The following is a 23,033-nucleotide window of genomic DNA, read 5'->3' as shown; positions in this document are numbered from 1 at the left end:
ATACATGTAATATGATGCCTCAATGTCAGTTTCCTTATATGTAACTAGAATTAGTTGATTATGGTGTTTGCCTTGACTTCCATTCTTTTCTTCTTTCCTCATGTTGTCAGTGTGACTAAACCCTGTTACAAATCAAATCTTCAGCTCAGACTCAACCAGCAGAGGGTACTGTTTGAGCATTTAAGTGGACTTCCCATCTTTGTCTTACCCATCCAAAGAAACAATTTCTGAATAATAGCTAGGGACAGTATTCAATAGGCAAGTTCTGGCACGATAATAGACAGCAGTGATCATGTTTCAGCATCGTTTTGCAGGAAATTCCCTTTGTTCTCTGCTGCTCACAAAATGGACCTGTAGTTCCTGGTGATAAACGTCTATGAAAGGTAGATGAAGAAGGTTCATGGTTATAGAGTAGAATCTGCTTCTAAATTTACCAAGTACTTATATCCCTTTTAGGTTTAGGGTTCTGAATCAAGATATCAGCCCCACGTGTTCTCAGCTTACTGGTAAATGATAATGAATAATTCCTGTAGTAGCAAGTGACATAATTAAATAATCAGGCAGCCTGTGCACATTGTAAATCAATGAGCACAGATGTCTCCAAATGGAGGGGATATTTGAAGATGCTTTAGATCTTGCTTGGTTTGGAACACTTGAGGGTGGGTTAGCGCCTGCTTATTAAAGTGAGCATCTCCCCACTCTAAAATCAAGCTCAGCATTAAATATATTTAAAAATATTGTAGAAGACTTTATCCCTTAATATTTACATAACTGATCAATTTGTGTATAATAGTGGATCACACATTTCTTAGTAAAATTTCTGTTTGTATTTTTACATTAATAATTTAAACATTTTTATTGAAACAAAAACCACACATGATAACAACAACAAAAAAAGATAAAAACCCTTGCACTAAGAAACAGTGGTTCTCTGTCTACTCTTTCTTCAGTGTCTTCTCAGATACAGCTTAACTTTTATAATGGGTTCTTTTGGTTATTTACTCCATATCTTTAAGCAATATCCTTATACTGCTAAATCTTGGGTTATTAGTTTCGGGTATTATGTATTGTCTTTCTATGCTGATACATGAGAATGTAACTTGATTAAGTCATTCAATACCTCTAAAGTCATATCTCGACTTTAGATCTTTATTGGTTACCTGTGCACTTCTAGATACAATACTTATTCCCTTTGCAACTTTAAGTGAGACGCTTATTCTTTTAACAAGAGACTGTTTATTTTGTGTCCCTGTCTTTCCGGTTCTTCTCTCCCATGTCTCCCTCCCAATCTGTACGTCTTGTAATCTGTATCTCTACAATATCAAGACTATTAACATTTGCCTCTCATCATCATCCTACCATCTTTGTCTATAGGTTGATTCTAAAATTGTAAACTGATAAGTAGTGCTTATATTGAGACTCAATCTTGTTTATGACAGTATCACATCGTATACTATCATTATACTTCTTGCACAATTTTTAATTTTTCTGGAGTTTCTAATTGTCTTTTCCTTTTTTTCTGTAGTACTTGCCTTTCTCGTGTTTGCATTTTTTGGGGGGCGTGGGGGGGGGTGTCCATTCAGGGATTTTGTTAAGTTTCTCCAGAAACTACTTTTTTTGAAGCTCTTCATCTTGCTACCCTTAATCAGTACTTGTTATGTAGGCTGGCGAACGGGAATCATCTTGGTGTTATTTTTCTTTGTTTCCTCATTTCTGGAATGTGAATCTTTTGCTTTCTTCATGGACTTCTTTTTGATGCAGTACATACCGATCAAAATTCCTAAGAAAGGATATGTGAGATGCAACTTTTTTGATTCTTTGATTGTGTGAAAATCAGCACCTGCAAGTGGGATCTAAGTTTACACTTGAGTAATAATTTAATTAGATACAGAAAATATGAAATTCCACAGAATTTTAAAGGCAGTGTTTCTTTTTCCTGGTCATCTGTATTGCTGATGTGAAGTTTCGTGCCTGCTTGATTCTCATTCTTTGATGATCTGCTTTTTCTTTCTGCTCTTTTTCTTTCAGGAAAAGTTATCAATAGAGGCTTTTTTACAATCACTGGTGGGCTGCTCCAATCTGAAATGTTTAGTCTTTCAGCTATCCAAAATTTTCCTATATTAATCCCTTCCATTTTTTCTCCCTTCCATTTTTGCTACTTACTTTCCATAATTCCTGTTAATTGTCTATGAGTTCTCCTGATTCAGTCCTTTTGGCTTTTAAAATTTTGTTTTCTGCGAGAATTTCTCAATTCTATATTCTAACACTTCTTTTTCCTTTGACAATCATATTCTTTAAATCAAGTTTCCTTCTTAATCTTTGTTCTTTTTTCATAGTATATTGTTCTTGTCTTATGGATGCAATGTATTCTTCAATCTTTCTAAGGATGTTAGTGTTTCCATAAAAATTTCTGTTCTTCACATTATCTCTTTTTATTTTGGAATCAATATTTCCTGTTTGTTTTGGTCAGAATATCTCACATTAGGCATTTATTCAAATGTATGGGAGTCTTGGGTTTTCTGTTCACATTTCAGAGTAAGGCAAACACCATGCCTGGGTTTATGATTTATATAGTAGTGAAATCAGCTGTGTCATAAATAGAATTTTAATTGATTTCCCCTATTTTTCAGTCTTATGTGTCATTCCAACCCCTAGTGCATCTGAATTTTCAGAATTCTGAGCATCTCAATGGTTCTTCTGGGTAGCTTATCTCCACCTCTCTTACTATACCACCTACTTCCCTTTTATTTTACTCTAAGCTCACTTCTTTATAAATATATGCCTTTCATCTGTTAGCGTATTTCCATCTACTTGTCATTTCCCCAAAATTTAAGTCTTCTATCAGCTAAAGACCACTATTTATTCTTATCTCATGAGTTTATACCTACTTGCATTCTTCACTGACATTTTAATGGGCTTCTGGATGGAAAAAAACATAAATACATGTGCACACTCTGTCATCTTTATCTGGAAGTCCATGTTAATTTTTGAATGTGTTATTTTATGATCTGAAACTTCTAAATGCATATTCAGTATTCATTTATAGCCCACGTCATTTGTAAGAATGTATTTTCAATGGACATATTTAAGATATCTTTTGGCATGTGTCATTTCACTGGCTATTTTCTTTTCTTTTTTTTGGCTATTTTCTTAATACGTGAAGGTAGAATAACAAGTTGAACATTTGTTTAATCTTTTGAGGTATCAATTATTTCAACTGATTACATTTGTTCTTTAAATCAACACTGTGGAATAGGTATTGCCACAATCCCATTTTATAGATGAGGAATGGATTTGAATGATAAGCTTAAGATCTGGTGAGTGCTGGCCTGGTTCTTAGATCCAAACCTTTCATTTCTTTTCTATGAAGACATATTATGTCTCTTAGATACCACTTAGTAAAATCCAGTAAATACAACAGCATAAATAAATAATGTAATCTGCCTACAGAATAAATTCCTACACTCATAAAGCTTCATGTGTTATGTTTTAGTTCTACTGTTTTTTGTACTTTTAAAATAATATTTAAAACTATTCCTGAATATTTGTTAAGGATATTGCATTCCAAGCTTCTTCTCCCAGTGAACTCCTGGATAATCTCCACTGATAAAATAAGTCATGTTGCATAAAGGAAAAGCTATTCTTTCAAAATGTCAGGGGCAGAGCTAAGGTAGAGTCAGACTCTTCTGATTGTCTTCAACTATTATATGCCTTACTAAATTTTAGGTCAGATAATTTGGCTCTTAACATTTAAAACTGTATTAATTATGGGATTTTATAACAAGGTTATGCAGTGTATGTTTGCCAATTGGGAAAGAAAGATAATTATGCTTGAATGTAGGTCACATTTAAGAAACTCTCTTAGGCCTAATGGGAACCATTTTCCCTTAAAAATCAAGAATTAATGATATTGAAGAGAGTGGTGTCTCTCTCATCCTGTGACCCAGTTCTTCTGGTCCAAGATTTTTTTTCTCTGCCTCTTTTTGGTGGCTGTTGTTAGGAAGAGGTTGTTGTGTGTGCATGCTCAGTCATGTCTGACTCTTTTGGAATCCCATGGACTGTAACCTGCCAGGCTCCTCTGTCCGTGGGATTCTCCAGGCAAGAATACTGGAGTGGGTTGCCATTTCCTACTCCAGGGGATCTTCCTGACTCAGGGATCCAACCCATGTCACCTGGGTCTCCTGCATTGGCAGGTGGATTCTTTACCACTGAGCCATCAGGGAAGCCCTTCTTAGGAAAAGAAACTTGCATAATTTCCTATAGACAGTTTGGGCCAGCAGTGGTAGCTCCTGAACTGGGCCCTGTTAGTTGTAAGAAACTGGTGGATGAAGAATTATCAATGAAGATATTATAGAGACATTTTTAGGGTTGATATCATAAGCAGATAATTCTCCTAACTCCTCCCAAAGTGTTTTATGTTGATTTGTATGAGAAGGAGTCTTAGTCTTTGCCCTTGAAAAACTGCTGGTATGTCTAAATTGTCAATGTTTTTTGCTTTCTTTTTCTCCTGAGCTTTTTGAGTTTCAGCATTGTCAAATGGCAAATCTAACGAACATCATTTAAAATGGGAGTGAACTCTCCTCAAAACTAAGGACTTGATACAATTGTGTAGCATCTAAGGAGCATCTAGGCTCTGTTGTATCTAATTAACCATTTTAATTGAGGCATGAAAAAATGCTCCACTCAGGGATTTGCCAACCACTGCTCTACCCCTCCCAAACTCACCCCTCACCATCAGGATAAAGGCTACAACAAAATAATGGACTGTTTAAAATTCATTGCATGGTCAAAAAAAAAAAAAAAAACAGTTTTCTAAAGGTATATCTGGGTTTCCTTGGAATGGTGCAAAAACTTTGATTTCACCATTGTAATTTAAGTGGCTTAGTGTTTTAACTTATGTTGGGACTGGGACAAAAATTGCTTTTTAAAAAAGAGATAGGAGATCTAAATTTTAATTTATAATTTTAAATGGGCTAGGATTTGTATCAATTTGAAATGTGCTTATTTTCAGTTATTGTTTCATCTTTTCCTTATCTTATTACTAATGGAATTTTATAGTCAACCAGTAGCTATTGAAATATTCTGAGGATGATTTTATAGTTGTGTTTCTTTGTCTCCTTTCCATTTTTAAAGAATTAAGCTACTTTAACAAGCTGCTTTAAGGAATTAATAGTATCATAGAACACACTGTATGTTAAGATTATCAGGCATTTTTCACTACAGGTGCATATGAAGCCTTAGAAAGATATTTGAAGGATAATTGGGGCATTGGAAAGGTGTGGTCCTGAAGTAACTCCCCTGATTGGGTCCCTCAACCTTACCTCCAAGCAGTTACTAGGCCCACAGGACTGATGTTTAGCTAGCTGGAATTCAGAAGTGAGAAAATAGGCCTGGTTCTTCCCAGGTCTATTCAGACCCATTTGCTGTTAATTGCCACTTTAGAGTTCTTTTTTAATGGTGCATGATACCAGTGTGAGAGTTGGACCATAAAGAAGGCTGAGCACCGAAGAATAGATGCTTTCAAATTGTGGTGCTGGAGAGGACTCTTGAGAGTCCGTTGGACAGCAAGGAGATCAAACCAGTCAATCTTAAATGAAATCAACTCTGTATATTCATTGGAAGGACTGATGCTGAAGCTGAAGCTCCTATACTTTGGCCACTTGATGTGAAGAGTCAACTCATTGGAGGAGACCCTGATGCTGGGAAAAACTGAAGGCAGGAAGACAAGGTGGGGACAGGGGATGACATGATTGGATGGCATCACTGACTCAATGGAAATGAACTTGGGCAAACTCCAGGAGATAGTGAGGGGCAGGGAGGTGTGCTGCAGTCCATCAGGTCGCAAAGAGTCAGACACAACTTAGTGACGGAATAAAAACAACATGAGCAGTGTGTGAGTTCCTTAGGGTTTTGAGCCTTCTGTGAATGTGAAACTCTGAGATCAGCTCTTAGAAATAGGTGAGCTGTGGTACAGTGATCCAGCTGCTGCTTGCCTTTGGGGTGCAGTATGCTTAGCTAATCCTATCAACTATAATTCTAACTGGGTGGCTCTTGTTAAATCTTTGTGCAAAAGATGTAATCTTTAGGTGAAGGATACATGAAGAAAGTACTCCAGTCATTCTTGACACTTCCCAGGTCATAAAGCAAGAACGTGATTTATTTTTCTAAACAATATTTATAAGGTACCCAGACAGATCTCCACTTGCAGGATGAGGTTGGAATCTAACCAGGATAGTAGAAACACTGCCTTTATCAAAAAGGGCATTGTTCAGGGTTGTAAGGCAGGATGAAGAAGTAACGAATGTCATGCTTTAAAGACATGTCTAATTGCTAGGAGATCATTCAGGTAGCAACCCTATAGCTCTGCCCCAGTGAAAAACATCTACTTCTGCTTTATTGACTACCATAAAGCCTTTGACTGTGCGGATCACAACAAACTGTGGAAAATTCTTAAAAGAGATGAGGATACCAGACCACCTGACCTGCCTCCTGAGAAACCTATATGCAGGTCAAGAAGCAACAGTTAGAACTGGACATGAAACAACAGACTGGTTCCAAATAGGAAAAGGAGTACCTCAAGGCTGTATATTGTCACCCTGCTTATTTAACTTATATGCAGAGTACATCATGAGAAACGCTGGGCTGGATGAAGCACAAGCTGGAATCAAGATTGCTGGGAGAAATATCAATAACCTCAGATATGCAGATGACACCACCCTTATGGCAGAAAGTGAAGAAGAACTAAAGAGCCTCTGATGAAAGTGAAAGAGGAGTGTGAAAAGTTGGCTTAAAGCTCAACATTCAGAAAACTAAGGTCGTGGCATCTAGTCCCATCATTTCATGGCAAATTGATGGTGAAACAATGGAAGCAGTGAGACAGTTGGATTTTCTTGGGCTCCAAATTACTGCAGGTGGTAAGTTCGGTCATGAAATTAAAGGATGCTTGCTGCTTGAAAAAAAAGCTGTGACCAACCTAGACAGCATATTAACAAGCAGAGACATTACTTTGCCAACAAAGGTCCATCTAGTTAAAGCTATGGTTTTTCCAGTGGTCATGTATGGATGTGAGAGTTGGACTATAAAGAAAGCTGAGTGCCAAAGAATTGATGCATTTGAACTGTGGTGTTGGAGAAGACTCTTGAGAGTCCCTTGAACTGCAAGGAGATCCAACCAATCAATCCTAAAGGAAGTCAACCCTGAATATTCATTGGAGGGACTGATGCTGAAGCTGAAACTCCAATACTTTGGCCATCTGATGAGAAGAGCTGACTCATTGGAAGAGATCCTGATGATGGGAAAGATCAAAGCTGGGATGAGAAGGGGATGACAGAGGATGAGATGGTTGGATGGCATCACTGAATCAATGGACATGACTTTGAGCAAGCTTTGGGAGTTGGTGACAGACAGTGAAGCCTGGCATGCTTCAGTCCGTGGGGTCTCAAAGAGTGGGACATGTTTGAGTGACTGAACTGACCTGAATGATCTTTGGGAAGACATTCTTAAATGCTGGAGAGGAGCAAGATTTATAAAGGGGAAGGACTGTGTTTTTCCGTGTCTCTTTAAATTTTTTTTAAAGTCTTAGGATGACTTGTTAGTGTATGTACATGACAGAATAAATTTAAGTGTTTCTGGTACTCTAAGACTTTGTAAATAAGGGAATTTTAGGTAGGTCTACAGGAATATGAGGAAAGTTGGATAAAGAGTCTCACAGGGTGGAAATAAGTTAAAGATTCTTCCTTTCCCTATTTGAATAACATTCACTGGTTTGAAATTATAATTGTGGGAACTTGGGAGAGAACTTTAAACTCAAGAGCGAGATGTCTGTTTTAATATTCAACACAGCAAGTTATGTCTATGAGGAGATGAGTAATTTTTGGATGATTTTTGTGTTTTAAAACACTGTGTTTGGTAACCCTGTTATAAACTTTTGGGTATCTGCTGCACTCCGTAAAATAACTAAAACAGTTTGGATTTTTTTTTTAATGGCAAGAGCCACTATATGCTGTAGCACTTGGATCTGATCCATAATGCTTCATAGTCTAACAGCAATCTCTAGAGCCCAGAGCCCTGGGACTGATTCCAACCAAACAGTAGGTCAGCACTGGAAAAGAAAGAAACTGTTGCCCAGATTGCCACAAATGGAAATGAGAGAAGAGAAATGCTTATCAGGGTAAATAAACTCAAAGCCTTATTATTAGGAAGGGAGCGACAAGGGGGCAGAAGGAGAAATAGACATAGGGCTGACATTTACTGAGGACTCACTCCATGTCTCATTTATTGTTAAATGCTTTTGTGTATTATAGTAGTTCACCTAATCCTCACTGAATCCTAAAGGTTGTATTATGTTCATCATTACAGATAAAGGAAGCTGAAGAGAGAGGTTACAATACTTGCCCAAGGTCACAAAGCAAGCATATGGTGATGTTTGTTAACTCAGGTGACTGACTCTGCCACAGGTAGGTGTAATTTAGGTGGGTTATTTGTGTCATTAGTGTCTGTTAGTACACCCGTAACAGTTTAGATCAATGTACTGTGGCTAAGGGTGATCAAATCATCCTGTTTTCTGAAGCTTTGAAAAGTCGAGGTAGAGATTCATGGAACCTTGATAATCAGAAGTATTGATACACCCTTGGCTTTGTTCACTCATTCACCAAGTATTTATTGAGGTCCAACTGCATGCCAGGTACTGAGCTGAGTAATGGTCCCACAGCAGGAGATGCAATTCTTATACTCTGGAAACAGTAGACAAGAGGTGAATACATTCACGTTCATGAAGGGACTAGTTCAGTGAGTGGAAATGTCATGTTATCCTGATGTACTAGGTTGCCATGGGAATGAGATGCACAAGTGATCTGAATGTTCTGGTTACCTACATAGACTTTACAGAAGTGGACCTGGCCTCACTGCATGGCACATCCACAGATGAGCATGCCCTCATTCATGGGTTGTTTCATCCATGGATTTGCTGCTGTAAAATTGTCCTCCTCATCCTTCTCTGTATACACCACTCACCCTGTTGGTCCTTCCATTTTTCTCCTAGTCTTTTCCTCTGGGGGATTTGCTTGATTCCACTGATAATGTAGAGCACTTCGGTAGGGCTGTATCATCTCCATTTGGGATGGGAGTAGTTTTTTCAAGAAAGGGAATGGATTTTTCTTCTTTTAAAGGTCTTTAAAAGGTCACAAGAGATTTAGAATGCCCTTGAAAACATATAAATTATAAACTTGCAAGTTAATATAATAATATTTATTTAATAATCTATCAAACAATGCTGAATGTTTTTAAAGGTATATACATTATATGCAGAAAAAACTTATAGAAAAAGACACACCAGACCCTGGGGAGAAAGTTGGGATTGCAGCTGATGGCCAAATGGGATTTTGTCTAATTCATGCTATTATAAAATTTTATCTGGAGAATGAATTTGCATATTTTTTTTTTGCAAATTATTTTTATAATAAAAAATGATAATGTGAAAAGAGGTAACTTGAATGGAGAGCAGCTAGGAAGCTCTTGTAATAGTACAGAAAAGAGATGATTAAGACCTGAAATAAAAATGAAGACAGTGTTGCCTAGGGATTGAGAACCAGAGCTCTGAATCTAGACTGCTTGGTCTCAAATGTCTGCCCTGACACTCACTAGCTGTGTACCAGCTGGATAGATTACCTAACCTATTGTGTCATGGCCATTTCATCTATAAATGAATATGTAAAAAAAAATAACACCTACTCATAGTGTTGTCATGATAATTAAGTGGCTTAGTATATATCAAGTGCTTAAAACAATGGTTAGTAAGTCCTCTGTTAATACGGCCACTATTTTAGAGGGGAATAGACAGCATTTGGTTGGGAGGAGTGGAAAGCAATGAATAACTGAAGATGCTAGTATCTTGGATACCAAATTGATGCTGAATATTTTGTCTTGTGCATCATCATGCTTTTATGAGCATCACTTCCCACTGGTTGCCCTGAGGTCATAGGGGTATAGAATGTCATAATGTCTCTCTATTAATTCTGTGGCAGGTACTGGAAGTTGGTTTTCTAATTATGAATTGCAGTCTGGAATGAGATGATTATATCACTTAGCCTCCTGTCTAGTGCTCTAATTAGTAAGTTGGTAACCATATCACTTATCTTTAGTGCTTGGATATATTTTTTCTATTAATAATGTGACAATACACATTTCAACAGACATGCAAGTTCCCTTCTCCACTTTTCCTGGCTTATCCTAAAGCATTTTTCAGTCTCTGATAAATCTGCTCCCCTAGATAATGTTTTGGGGAAACAAGACAGGTCAAAGGAAAAACATTACCTCTCAGAGTCCAATTGTGTGAAAACACAAAGATTAATATCACTCAGGGGGCAGTGGGCGCTGCTGTGACTCTGGCACGCTGCCTATCTCTCCGAATTATTTTAAGGATTCAATGAGCAAAAGTATGCTTTAAGAAAATATCAGAGACTGTACACATGAGTATTTTATCTGTTGGCTTTCAATTTGTCATTTTTTTCTATTCTGCACGATAACACTGTAGAGAAAATTCTAGATGGCTACATTCAAAAAACCAGCTTTCACTGAGTTCATATTTCTCTTCAGTTTTATCTACCTGTCTCACCGTTGAATTTACTAACTCTTGAGTAATTGTTTAAGTCTTGACATTTTATTCTCTGCAATTTTTAGAACTCTGTTAGGATAGCTGCCGAATCTTTGGAAAAGGGTTAATATTTAGTTTAGATGTTATCCTCCCTTCTCTATCCAATGTATATCTACATGTTTTTTCTCTAGTTATGACCCTAAATGACACTTTGATGGCATTAAGGCCTTTTCACCTGTGCTTAGGAAGCTCTTTGAGCGTTTCTTGAAGATCTTAATGTGGCTTGTAGTTGCCTTGATTTAGGTCATAATCTAGCCCATTTTCTAGCCTGTTTCATGCGTGCCTGCTTAGTTGCTCAGTCATGTCTGACACTTGGCAACCCCGTGGGCTGTAGCCCACAAGGCTTCTCTGTCCATGGGATTCTCCAGGAAAGAATACCAGAATGGGTTGCCATTTCCTCCTCCAGGGGATCTATCTGACCCGGGGATCGAACACACGTCTCCTGCAGTGTGGATTCTTTACTGGCTGAGCCTTCAGGAAAGCCTAGCCTCATAGGTAGATCTAAAATAATGTAATTCCACTCCTTTTTCTGTGCAGGCCCATATTCCAGGTCATAATGCCTTTATACTCCCTACCATAAGAAAAAAATTCTTCTGTTATTGATTGTTTTCTTCTTCTTATTTGTAAACCTGGAGTATTACTTTATACATTTCTGGGTTTTCACTTCTACTGGATTTTGCTCACTTATATATCAGAAAATATCTTAATACGTTATTATAAATTTAAAGATGTATTCTCAAGTGAGAAGATACTGATATTTTGTGAAATTCTAAAGTGTGCCTTAAAAAAAAATAACACTTTACTGAGGTATAATTGGCATAAAATAAACTGTACACATTTCAAATGCCCAACTGGAAAACAACTTTTGAGTAATAAATTCAATTCATTTTCCATAGAAACTCCAATTTAGGTACCAGCCTATCTTTCTTCTTGTCTTCAAAGCTAAGCATCTGAATTACTCATCTTCCAGTAGTTCTCAGTCCCTCTCAATCAGGTTTTTGTTCTCATTCCTCAGGTGAAATTGCTGTGGCAAGACTCCACTGCCAAATCCAGTGGACATTTTCCAGTCTTTTCAACTTGGATTCTTTGGGACTCTTGCCGTCACTGACCATTCTCTACCATCTTGAGTGTCACCTTTCTTGGCATCCACAGGGACACACTCCTCTGGTCCCTCTCCCACCACAAATGTGGTCCCTCCTCATCCTCCTTTCCCTCCCCGGCCCTGAAGCGGTGCAAGTGCTGTGGCTCTACCCTTTGCTACTCATCATCTCGACATCTGCACTCCCCCTGAGTGAGCGCATGCACTCAATTTGTCATCCTGAACAGATGCTGACAAGTTACAAATGAACAATTACAGCATAAACTCCTTTTCTGACATCCTATCCATACACATAAACTTCTTATTGGACATTTCTACTTGCATATACCTTAGGTATACAAATTTAGTATTTTTAAAACTTATTACCATTTTTCAAAACCCTTCTCTTCCTTCTGTGTTCCTTAGCCTAAGACATAGGCCTTTTCTTTGGGCAGATTACAGTGTTGGTGGGAAAACAACATAGAAGTGTGTGAAGCAATCACAAACAAGCTTGTGTTGTTTATGCCAGTTTGGTATCATGAAGCGGCAAAGGACTCTAGTGGTAGTAGTGTTAGTTGCTCAGTCTTATCCGACTCTTTGCGACCACTTGGACAGTAGCCTGCCAGACTCCTCTTTGCAAGGGATTCTCCAGGCAAGAATACAGGAGTGGATTGCCATTCCCTTCTCCTGGGGATCTTCCTGACCCAGGGATTGAACCTGGGTCTTCTGCATTGCAGGCAGGTTCTTTACCCTCTGAGCCATCAGGGAAGCCCAAAGACTCAGTGGTCCTACACAACTGTTTGGGGACGAGAACCCTCACAACTGAATTCCTGGTGAAAGGGAAGGATGGATGGATGCAGAGTATTCCGAGATGCAAGAATGCCAAAATGAGGCAAGAGATGTCAAAAAAGCCTTCACAGAGCCCACGCATCTTCATTCCTTCATTTACTCAACAGCTGCCTGTTGAGAATATTCCATGTGTTGTGAACTCTTAGGTTCTGGAGAAGCATTAGTGGAGAAGAGGCAAGACTCTTGCTCTCATGGAGCTTATTATATATTCTAACTGGAAGAATCAGACACTAAATATGTAAAACATTAATAAAAATATAAGGCTTCCCAGGTGGTGCAGTGATAAAGAATCCTCCTGCCAGTGCAGGAGATGCAGATTCTATCCCTGGGTCGGGAAGGTCCCCTAGTGTAGGAAATGGCAACCCACTCCAGTATGCTTGCCTAGAAAATTTCATGGACAGAGAAGCCTGGTGGGCTATAGTCCATGAGGTCTTAAAGAGTCAGACATGACTGAGCACGCACACACAGTCATAAAAATAAAGCTTTAGAGATAAGTACTCCGGGGCAATTAATAGTATAATAAACTAGAAAATGATGGAATGGTGGGGAGGAGTCTGTTAGAACTTAGGATGAGGGAACCCTTTCAGTGATATTTGAGCTGTTTGTTGAATGAGTAAATGAATCTTCCTCTCTTCTTTACCTCTAAAGAGCAAAAGGTTTCAAAACCAAATTGCATCTTTAAAAGGAACCCACAGAGTGAATTTCAGGCACTGTGAGTTTTTTTGAAGTCTTCACAGCAAATTCAGAACAAATGTTTCTCTGTTTCACTTTCTCTTCTTCAGAATTTCAGATAAGATGCAGATTTACTGGGCTTGTGTCTCTCACTCAAATACTGCGTTTGTGCTGAGGAAACTGAAGCGTTCTCAGTAAAGAGACCTCTGTCTGGAGTGTCTGTGCTGTGAAATCCTTAGCAGTGTGCAGATGTTGGCCTCCTATTTATCTTTGATGGTATCCCCAGATTCTACAAGTTCGGCAACATATAAAGAAAAAAATAGAAGTCTTTGATTTATAAGTGGCGTCCTGCATGTTTATTCAGGGAATTGAATTCAGGAAGCTCATTTCTGGGAAAACAGCAATAATTAAGACAAATTCACATAAAGGTCTTACCTTCTAGCAGAAGGAAGCAGACAATAAACAAGTAAACAAATAAAAATAAAATGCCAGAGTGATAAATACTAGTGATAAAATAATGGGAGGAGGATAAGGAGAGAAAAAGTCATGGAGAGAGAGCAATCTTAGAAGGTATCTCCTGGGACAGCGGTCCCCAACCATTTTGGCACCAGGAATGGGTTTCAGGGAAGATGATTTTTGTACGAACTGAGGTGGGGATGGTTTGGGGATGATTCAAGTACATTACATTTTTTTGTGCGCTTTATTTCTATTGTGATTGCCTCAGCTCCACTTCAGATCTTCAGACACTAGATTCTGCAAATTAGGGACTCCTGTCCTGGGAGGTGATATTTGTGTGGAGACCCAAGAGATGAGAAGGTACCAGCCACAGGTGGAAAGGTAGAGCTGCAAACCAGTCAGCTAAGAGTCTGGTTTATTCAGCAGGGGGATAACTTCTCATTTCAGTACTTTGCTGTTTATACCACAGCACTTTCACAAGCATGACATTTAGACCAGAAAGGGAAGTCCATTTGACCTATAGATCTCTTACCTTAAGGATTTTTTTTTCCCTAAAGTTGTCTTATGATCTTGAATGAACTGATGTCCTCAAAAAGTGCATACTCAATTCCATCGTTGGAGACAAGATTCATAAAGACTTGGTGTTCCACGTATTTAGTTTTGCTATGAAAGCAGCAGAAGGATAAGAAAATGTAATACAAAGGTGGTCCTTTACGGTCTCACTGACTTTAAATTCAGTAAAATAAAATGGAAGAGCGTGAATGTGTACTTGGCCTTGGTAGAGGGAGGAAGGAGAGCATCTCTCCTTGAAGGTCGCTTTTTCTGAGCTCATGTCTCTGCTCCACCGTTGGAAAGCCCACAGCTCCCCTTGGCGGTTATAACTTTTCACATGAAATAAGGAAAAAGAACTAGGACTTGCTACCCCTGAAGAGAAGCCAGAAGCCATTAGTATTTGGTTTTCATTGCTTTTGGTTTCTTTTTGAAGATGCTTGTTCTTGGAGAAGGCATGATGCTGACCTGGGGAATTTTTGCTTGAGGTTTTCAGGTGACCCAGATGAGCTGGCTGATGAGACAGAAATCTTTTCTTTAAAAGGCATTTTGGGGAGAAGATAGGGTTTGGAGTGAGAGCTTGGGAATTGAGTCCTGTCACTATTACACTTGTTTGACTTTCAGTGAATCACAAAACTCATCTTCTGGGACAGTGAGGATGAGGCGATGACTCTGTGTTTGGTAATTGCAAGACACCTTGAAAATATTGCTTATTGGTTATTACTGTTCTCATTATCATTGTTTTTATTCTCCTGGTAGACTTCTCCCAGTGACTCATTTTACTCAACAAACTTAACAATTTGAGGTTTTCTGTACTGTCCTGTTTGAAGGAATGTGTCCTAATTAATTCAACACACAAATATTTAAATTTGAGAAAAAAGAAAAATAAATATTAGAAGGTGTTAACAAAACAGGTGAGGCATTAGTCTAAGGTGGGTTGGGGAAAAAGCCAGGAAAAAAGCATAAGTCAACAGTTAAAAGAATGTAACAGAGGGTATGAAGGGTGAATTCTGCCAGGAAGAACCACGGATATGTGGTGGCTTAGAGAGCACTCAGTTACGTACTCAGAGGTTAACAGACAGAGCAGACGCCTGGCCCGGAAGTGGCCTGACCGCCTGTGCAGGGGCAGGCGTGGGACCACGTGGGCGGGACGTCCAAAGCGGCACGTACATCTGTGTCTCCTAAGCGTGGCAGCAGTCAGCCTGTGCTTTCCCAGTTTAGCTGTCAACATCACAGGGCCAAGAGCAGGAAGGAAGGGCAAGTCCCCACAGGCCCAGGGATGGGGCACCGGAGTGAATGATAATAACAGCTCCTGGCAGCCAGGCAGCAGCTAATCAGGACCAGAAAATCTGGTGTCAGTAGCAGGGTCCCTGAAAGCTTTCCCACCATGACTCTATTACTCCCAGATCCATAACCACACTCACACACATGCACGTGCACACACACACACACACACACCACCCCCTCTCCCTTTTATTAAAAATGACAGCTATTTATCAAGCATAGCCACAAGAGTCAGAAGGCCTGTTTTGAGTCCTGGTTCTGCCATCTATTGGCTGCGTGACCTTGGGAACGTTTCTCAAAGCCTCTATAACATGGGTCTGCAGACTGCAGGGCTCCCCAGGACAAGGGTGCTGAGAGGAGTCAGTGAGATCATGTACAGGCGGTGTTGCAGAGCTTGGCACATCATAGATACTCAATAATTAGGATGCATGAAAATGGAACCAGTGCTGGAGCCAAAACTGGGCCCACACTGGAGAGTCAAGATATTTCCCACAGTAAAGATGTCCTTGAACTTGGAACAGCAGCAGGACTCTGTTCATGCTGCATCTCATGGGGTGAGGTGAGTTACCTGTATGTCTGGACTGCCTGCCTCAGGGTGGGTCTGTAGGTTGGCACAGGGTTGTACTCCAGGTGAAGGGCAGGAAGAGGGATATAGGATCTGGAAACCGGGAGGGTCCTAGCACACTGCCAGGCAGAGGTGTGCGCGTTCTAGAATGGAGGAAGGCTGTGGCAGGGCCAAAAGCACATAGACAGGCCAGGAAGCCAGAAAACAAGGGCTGAGAGGTCAAGGGACCACTAAGAGGTGAAATCAGTGAGCCAACAAAGAGGTCCGGGCATAAAATTCCAGAGAGGTGGAGTTTGGCTGAAAAGACAAGCAAGCTTGAATGAGAACTCTTCAGGATCTGAGAGACTTAATTGTTGGTTTAGGAATAGATGATGAAATGAAAGTGAGGGTGAAATTAAATGAACAAGAGAGAGCGAGATTGATGGAACAAATCTATGTAGGAGACCGAGAGGGATCACCTAGTTAGGTAGACTGACTTTTGGAATGAAGGAAGCTTTCCTCTCCCAAAAAGGCGGGTGAAGATGTAGAGAAACAGTGAGATAGAGAAGAGAGAAGTTGATGGAGCCTGTATCTCGTGGCCTCAGTCTCAGAGAAAAAGGAGACAAAGGCGTCTGGTGGGGAGGGTGGGGGCAGTGAGGCAAAGGCTTAAGGAAAAGTGTCAAATAGTGCCTGGGGAATTTGGTAGGAAGCCAACTGAAGATGAATCCCTCCCCTGTAGTGACTTCAGCATGTCTGGAATGCACCTAGCCAGGCTGCCTCATAAGGAAACTGAAAGTTGTCTATACCCAGGGCCTCAAATAGCAAAACCAAGCTCATCCTCCCCTGCTCCAGCTGATACAAAGCGCCCACACCTACTGTCCCCACTTCCTACCACAAACTCTCCCCTCCACACCCACTCCCCTCTCCAGACCCTACTGTCAGAGGCTGTCCAGGCAGCCTGGAGGCCATGATCCTTTTTCTCAGTTCTTATTGCTGTCCCTAGAGAATAAATATCTTTTCTTCTCCCTTCCCCTTACTTTCGCTCCCTTTCTCTGATGTCTTCAATGTTTTTGTTTAGACCAGCGTTTCTCAAATATGCGTACAAATCGCCTAGGGCAGTTTGGTAAAATGCATATCTTAATTCTGGAAGTCCTCCGAATCTACATTTGTAACAAATTCCAGGTGGTGCTGGTGTAGCAGGCTCTTGTGCCAGTTCCATGACAGGTTTCTAATTTTTCCCTCACCACAGTTACATTGCTGCTGTTTCTCCCACTGTATTTTGAGCTAGTTGAGGGTGGCCTTGGTATCTTTGTACATCTCTTTATTCTCCCAAGTGCCTGGCGCATTGTCTTGTTCCTGGTGCCCAGTAAGTACCTGGGATTCATGACATATGCTGAAACTATCTACTTTGTGTCAGGGCTTTTTTCCTCCCATATTTTTTCTTTATCACTGTCTCATTTCGCTTCACCTGAAATGTGTCACCTCAGCCCTGGGCCCGGTGTGTCACTGGAAGGAATCTCCATACTAAAATGTTAACTTGAACTATTACTTATCTCAAGAATATTTGAAGGAGAAATATCCACTTAGAGGTCAGTGTCTAACACACGATATACAAATCATCTATGCAGTGTTTCTCGTGTTCCTCTAGGTAATTAATTTCATAGTGTCTTGCTGAGTAACAACTCTCATGACAATATTTGAAGCAGGGGAAAAGCATTCCCACCACAGAATGTTATTTAGAATTTTCAGAAACTGAAAACCCCTCATTATCAGAATGGTATGTGTTAGAAAGTGTTAAGTCACTCAGTCGTGTCTGATTCTTTGCGACTGCATGGACTGTATCCCTACAGGCTACTCTGTCCATGAAATTCTCCAGGCAAGAATACTGGAGTGGGGTGCCATGCCCTCCTCCAGGGGATCTGCCCAAGCCTGGGGTCGAATCCAGGTCTCCTGCTTTGCAGGTGGATTCTTTACTGTCTGAGCCACCAGGGAAACCCATGAATAATGGAGTGGGGAGCTATCCCTTCTCCAGGGGATCTTCTGACTCAGGAGTCAAACTGGGGTCTCCTCTGTGCAGGTGGATTCTTACCAGCTGAGCTACCCAGGAATCCCTCAGAATGGTATAGGTACTTACAATTCTTCTTTTGCCTTTGCTTCTGAATAACTTCCCACTCATCTCATAACCTGGAGGGGGAATTTGGTGATTCAGGCTTCACAACTTCCCACCTTCCCCCTCTCCTGGAACTTCACTGAACATGCTGATTTGAGTTCTCTCCATGGTCCATATAGCATCATGTAATATGCTCAGTCTTGGAAAATGGCAACAGCAATGACAAAATCCCTTCTGATTCTTCCCAGTGAAATTCCCGCCTGTGTCCCCCCTGTGCTTCTCCTGAGGGCTTGTGCTGCTTTCTGCTTCGGTTGCTGCTTTTGAGAATTGATAGACCTTGTAGTCAAAGCATGAGCCTCCCAGGTGGTGCTCGTGGTAAAAAACCCACCTGCCAATGCAGGAGACATAAGAGACATGGGTTCAGTTCCTGGGTTGGGAAGATCCCCTGCTGGAGGGCATGACAACCCACTGCAGTATTTTTGCCTAGAGAACCCCACAGCCGGAGGAGCCTGGAAGGCTACAGTTCATAGGGCTAGGGCTTTACAGAGTTGGACATGGCCGAAGCAACTTAACATGCATGCACCTAATCAATGCATAGCCAGCTCTCCACCCATGGCTCCCCTTCAGCCAGTTCTGATGCTGCTGGAAAGGGAGGGAGCAATCAGTTCATTTTACAGAGGAGGTCACTTATTTTAGTTTTCTTTATCATCTGAAATACGGCTTCCTGGAGGGATATTTTTGACCCTCTGTGAGCCTCTTTCATCCTAAGTGTCTCTCTGCCCTCTCAGTCCTCCAGCTTGTGCTCCTCTCTGCGGTACATGCTTCAATGACTGTAAGGGAATAGAGAAACTGGATTCTCAGAAGGATTCTAAGACCTTCGACACTCAAGCGGTAAAGACACATTTGAACAGAGGGGTCTTTTCAGGTCCTTGAACCCACTCTATGTAGCCAGTCATTCCCTATGTGTATGTGCTAAGACGATTCAGTCATGTCCAACTCTTTGTGACCCTATGTACTGTAGCCTACCAGGCTCCTCTGTCCTTGGGATTTTCCAGGCAAGAATAACTGGAGAGGGTTGCCATGCCCTCCTTCTGGGGATCTTCCCAACCCAGGGATCGAACCCGCATCTTTTATGTCTCCTGCATTGGCCAGTGGATTCTTTTACCACTAGCACACCTGGGAAGCCCAGTCATTCCCTACACCTGTGCCTAAATTTCACTCTGACCGGAGGAGACCATCTCATTGAATGAATCATAACTTTTGGATCTCCTAGTCACAGTAGCATCATGTAGGCACAATAAAATTTCTGACTGTGGCTCTTTATCAGACTACTTAGAGCTTCCCACCTTGAACCACTGATGTTTAGAGCTGAATGTGATGTAGTACGTAGGGCAATTTTCCAATAGAATATCATAGATTGAGACAGAGAAGCCTTCAGAACTCTGTTCTTCAAAGAATCCTTGCCAATCATTTCAACCTTCCAATGTCCACCTTAGTTTTTATTCCATTCACTTTAATTACCATTTGCCCTTATCATAAAACACATGCATCTTTGTGCATCAATATCATGCTTTATGTGATGGGGGAGGCTGCCACTCAGCCATTTAAAAAGACCTGTCTTTAAAAAGGACATGTTCAGGGTGTGGCCAAAGGCTCGTCTGAAACCCTAGAAATTGTAGGTGGAAAGTATTTCATGGGTTGTTTGAGCAAGGCTGCCTGGGGGAATTATAAGAGTCCAGAGCAATAACTATCATGTAGGCTGTTTCAGAAATTAACTGAACGGGAAAATAGATGCCATCTGACTTGCTTAAGTGTAAGGACAGGGAGCATATGGGCCCAAATTTGGCTTCAATTTCACTTTGAAGTTAATGGGCGTGGCAAGTGCTTATCTAATTGTGACACTTGGACCAGTGTATTTTGCACATTCAGGATTTTGTAATGAGATACAGTGACTATTTATGTTCTGTACTCTTCCCCAGAGACTGCAAAAATACCCTTTGCTCAACTCTGTCTAACCATTGCATGTGTCAACAGGCAAAGGTAATGACAAAAGGTAAGTTTATGGAGCAATAACCCTGTTAGTTGGTATAAAAGAGCTATTCCTGGAAAAAAGATTTAAGTAATCATGAACTTCAGTCTGACTGAGAGGGCCTCAGTAGCTTGGTGATCCTAACATAACCATCTTTGGTCAGATTGGTAGTCAATGTAGAAGTGAGGGGTAGGTGGGAAGGTGCAGTTGATGGTTATTTAACATATAGAACATGAGTCTCATGTTATTTCTTTCCAGGTCAAGTTTAAATTTCTAAATCTGGTGTCTCTGTCCACTATAACACTCACTGGTCACTTTCTAAATCAAGGTCTATTTATTAAACACTTACCAAATACCTACTAAATTCTAGATGCTGGGTTGGACCTTGGAGAGTCAAAAATAAGTGTGACTGAGCTTTAGGAGTTCTCTATCTAATACTGAATCCCTTCACCACGGTTCGCCTGGAATGTGATTCACAAACTTACTCATGGACTCATCACTGTCGCTTTTAAAATAGTGATGCCTGGATCTCTCCCTAGATATGTCAAATGAGAATCTCTGGAACTGCGCTCCCAAAGCTGTGTATCTCACAGGTTCTCAAGACAATTCTTTTTTCCCCCCCAAATTTTAAATTTTTAAAAATTTTTTTCATTTATTTTTATTAGTTGGAGGCTAATTACTTTACAATATTGTAGTGGTTTTTGCCATACATTGACACGAATCAGCCATGGATTTACATGTGTTCCCCATCCCGATCCTCCCTCCTGCCCCTCTCTCCATCCCATCCCTCTCCCCAAGACAGTTCTTATGCAGCTGTCTCTGCAAGAGTCTACAGATCTGAGTTTGGGGACTGGTCACATATTTTGCTTGTTACACAACAATGTTATTATATATATTTTATTGATTGTCTTATAAGTCAAGCTCCTACAACCCAATTTAAAATTACTTGAAGAACTATGACTTCTAATAGTCTCAAAGTCAATCATAGTATTGTGTTCAGACCTTTAATAAATCAGCATTTTTTAGCCCTGAGTGCTTTCTAGAATTTTTCAGAGCTTTTTTTTTAAATGCTGAAGCCAGTCACTACATACCCAGTAAGTTAGAAACTCTAGACACTGGGTATTGACATTAAAACATTTCTCCAATTGATCCTAATACGAATCCAGATTAGAGACCCACTGGAATAAATCTTTGCTGTTGATGATAATGAGCATGATGAATCCTTATCTTCCTGGAACCAGCATGCACCTTTTGATAATTCCCTCCATTTGTATGATTATCCTGAGTGTTCAGAGTGCTTTCATCTTTCCACATGAATCTTGTAAACTCCTGGAAGAGGCCTGAGAGATGGTCTGTGTCAGAGGTCAGCAAATGGTTCCTGTAAAGGACTAGATAGTAAGTACTTTAGGCTTTGTGAACCGTGTGTCACAATTACTCTGCCATAAAATGAAAGCAGCCATAGACAATATATATATGAGCAGGCGTGGGTGTGTTCCAATAAGCATCATTTCCAAAACAGGTTGGAGCTGGATTTGTCCCTCAGGCTGTTATTTGCTAATCCCTGATCTGCACCAACACTCTTAGTTTACAGACGAGGAAATTGAGGTCCAATCATTGATGTGATTTGACTCAGATCTTACAGTTAGAAAAAGGCAAAAATAAGCCTGAAGTTTAGGTGGTGGTGGTGTTTAGTTACTAAGTTGTGTCTGACACTTTTGTCACCCCATGGACTGTAAGGCCTCTGTTCATGGGATTTTTCCAGACAAGAATATTGGAGTGGGTAGCCATTTCCTTCTCCGGGGGATCTTCCCGACCCAGGGGTCAAATCTGAGGCTCCTGCCACATCTTTTGCATTGGCAGGTGGGTTCTTTACCACTGAGCTGCCTGGGAAGCCCCAAAGTTCAGATAGTGAGGCTTAAAAAAACCAAACAAACCCAAACGATGATCCACAATCAGTGAATAGTGTTTTTGAAAGGTTTTCTCATCTTTGCCTTCTATGTTTGTATGGACTTACTATGTAATGGTTGCTGCATGCATGTTTATTCCTCTCCTCTGGCTGCAAGCTTCTAGAAACTAGAGCCTAAACTTGTTCTGTGCTGTGTCCCCAGGGTCCTGGGACAAAGTAGCGGCCAGTACCTGTCAGTGAATTGAGTCTATCAGAGCCATGCATTTGGAGCTCAGTTTCATGTGTCTGTTTTCAAGACATTCTGATCCTGGCTGGCTCATCAACTTCCTTGACTAACTTTTGTTAATATCTAGCTTACTAGGCTGTGCCTGTGCTCTTTGTAACTTCAAATAACATTTGCATAATGACAGAAAAAGTCTTGAGGTTGTCACAGTGGATAAAGCAAAGGTCAAGAGTATAATTACTTTGAAAAAGTCCACCTTCATGTTTTGCCAAAAAATGCTAAGCAATCAGTGTGAACACTATTCTCCCTGATATTGTTTGCTGTTCACTTTTTCCCTCTGTCCAGGCATGCGGGGCAGTTTATTTGTCTCATATGTTACATCCAGAACTGCCTTCCCACCCCCAGAGCCCCAAAGCACTGGGCAGACTCCCTAGCTTAACCTTGAGAGGTACTGTTTACAGTGGGGTGAACCTGGGGCTCTCCCTTCTTGATTTAAGCTTAGCAAATGGGCAAGAAGAACCAGCAGAACCTGTACAGCAATTTCAGTCTATAAACAAGCAATCCAAAGGGAATGAAGGTAGATATTACTTTATGACCGCAATTATTGTCTTCTCTCCCAAGGTTGTCAACACACCGGGCTGACCAGTGGCTTGAGAAAGTTGCTCACTTCTCAGGCAGGTTT

General features: G+C 40.6%; 1 long non-coding RNA gene across 2 annotated transcripts in view; it reads left to right on the top strand.

Annotated features, from left to right (window-relative positions):
- Positions 1-23,033, top strand: part of LOC122680146 — a 168,376-nt gene that overhangs the window by 120,617 nt on the left and 24,726 nt on the right. For both annotated transcript variants that reach the window (XR_006336646.1, XR_006336647.1), the window contains one exon: positions 8,359-8,456. This is a non-coding gene — a long non-coding RNA (uncharacterized LOC122680146). The remainder of the gene's footprint in view (positions 1-8,358; positions 8,457-23,033) is intronic.

The sequence above is a fragment of the Cervus elaphus genome, chromosome 3 (genome assembly GCF_910594005.1).
Source record: "Cervus elaphus chromosome 3, mCerEla1.1, whole genome shotgun sequence".
NCBI classification, from domain to species: domain Eukaryota; kingdom Metazoa; phylum Chordata; class Mammalia; order Artiodactyla; family Cervidae; genus Cervus; species Cervus elaphus.
Note: the sequence above shows the minus strand (reverse complement) of the source record. Positions and strands in the feature narration are given on the sequence as shown.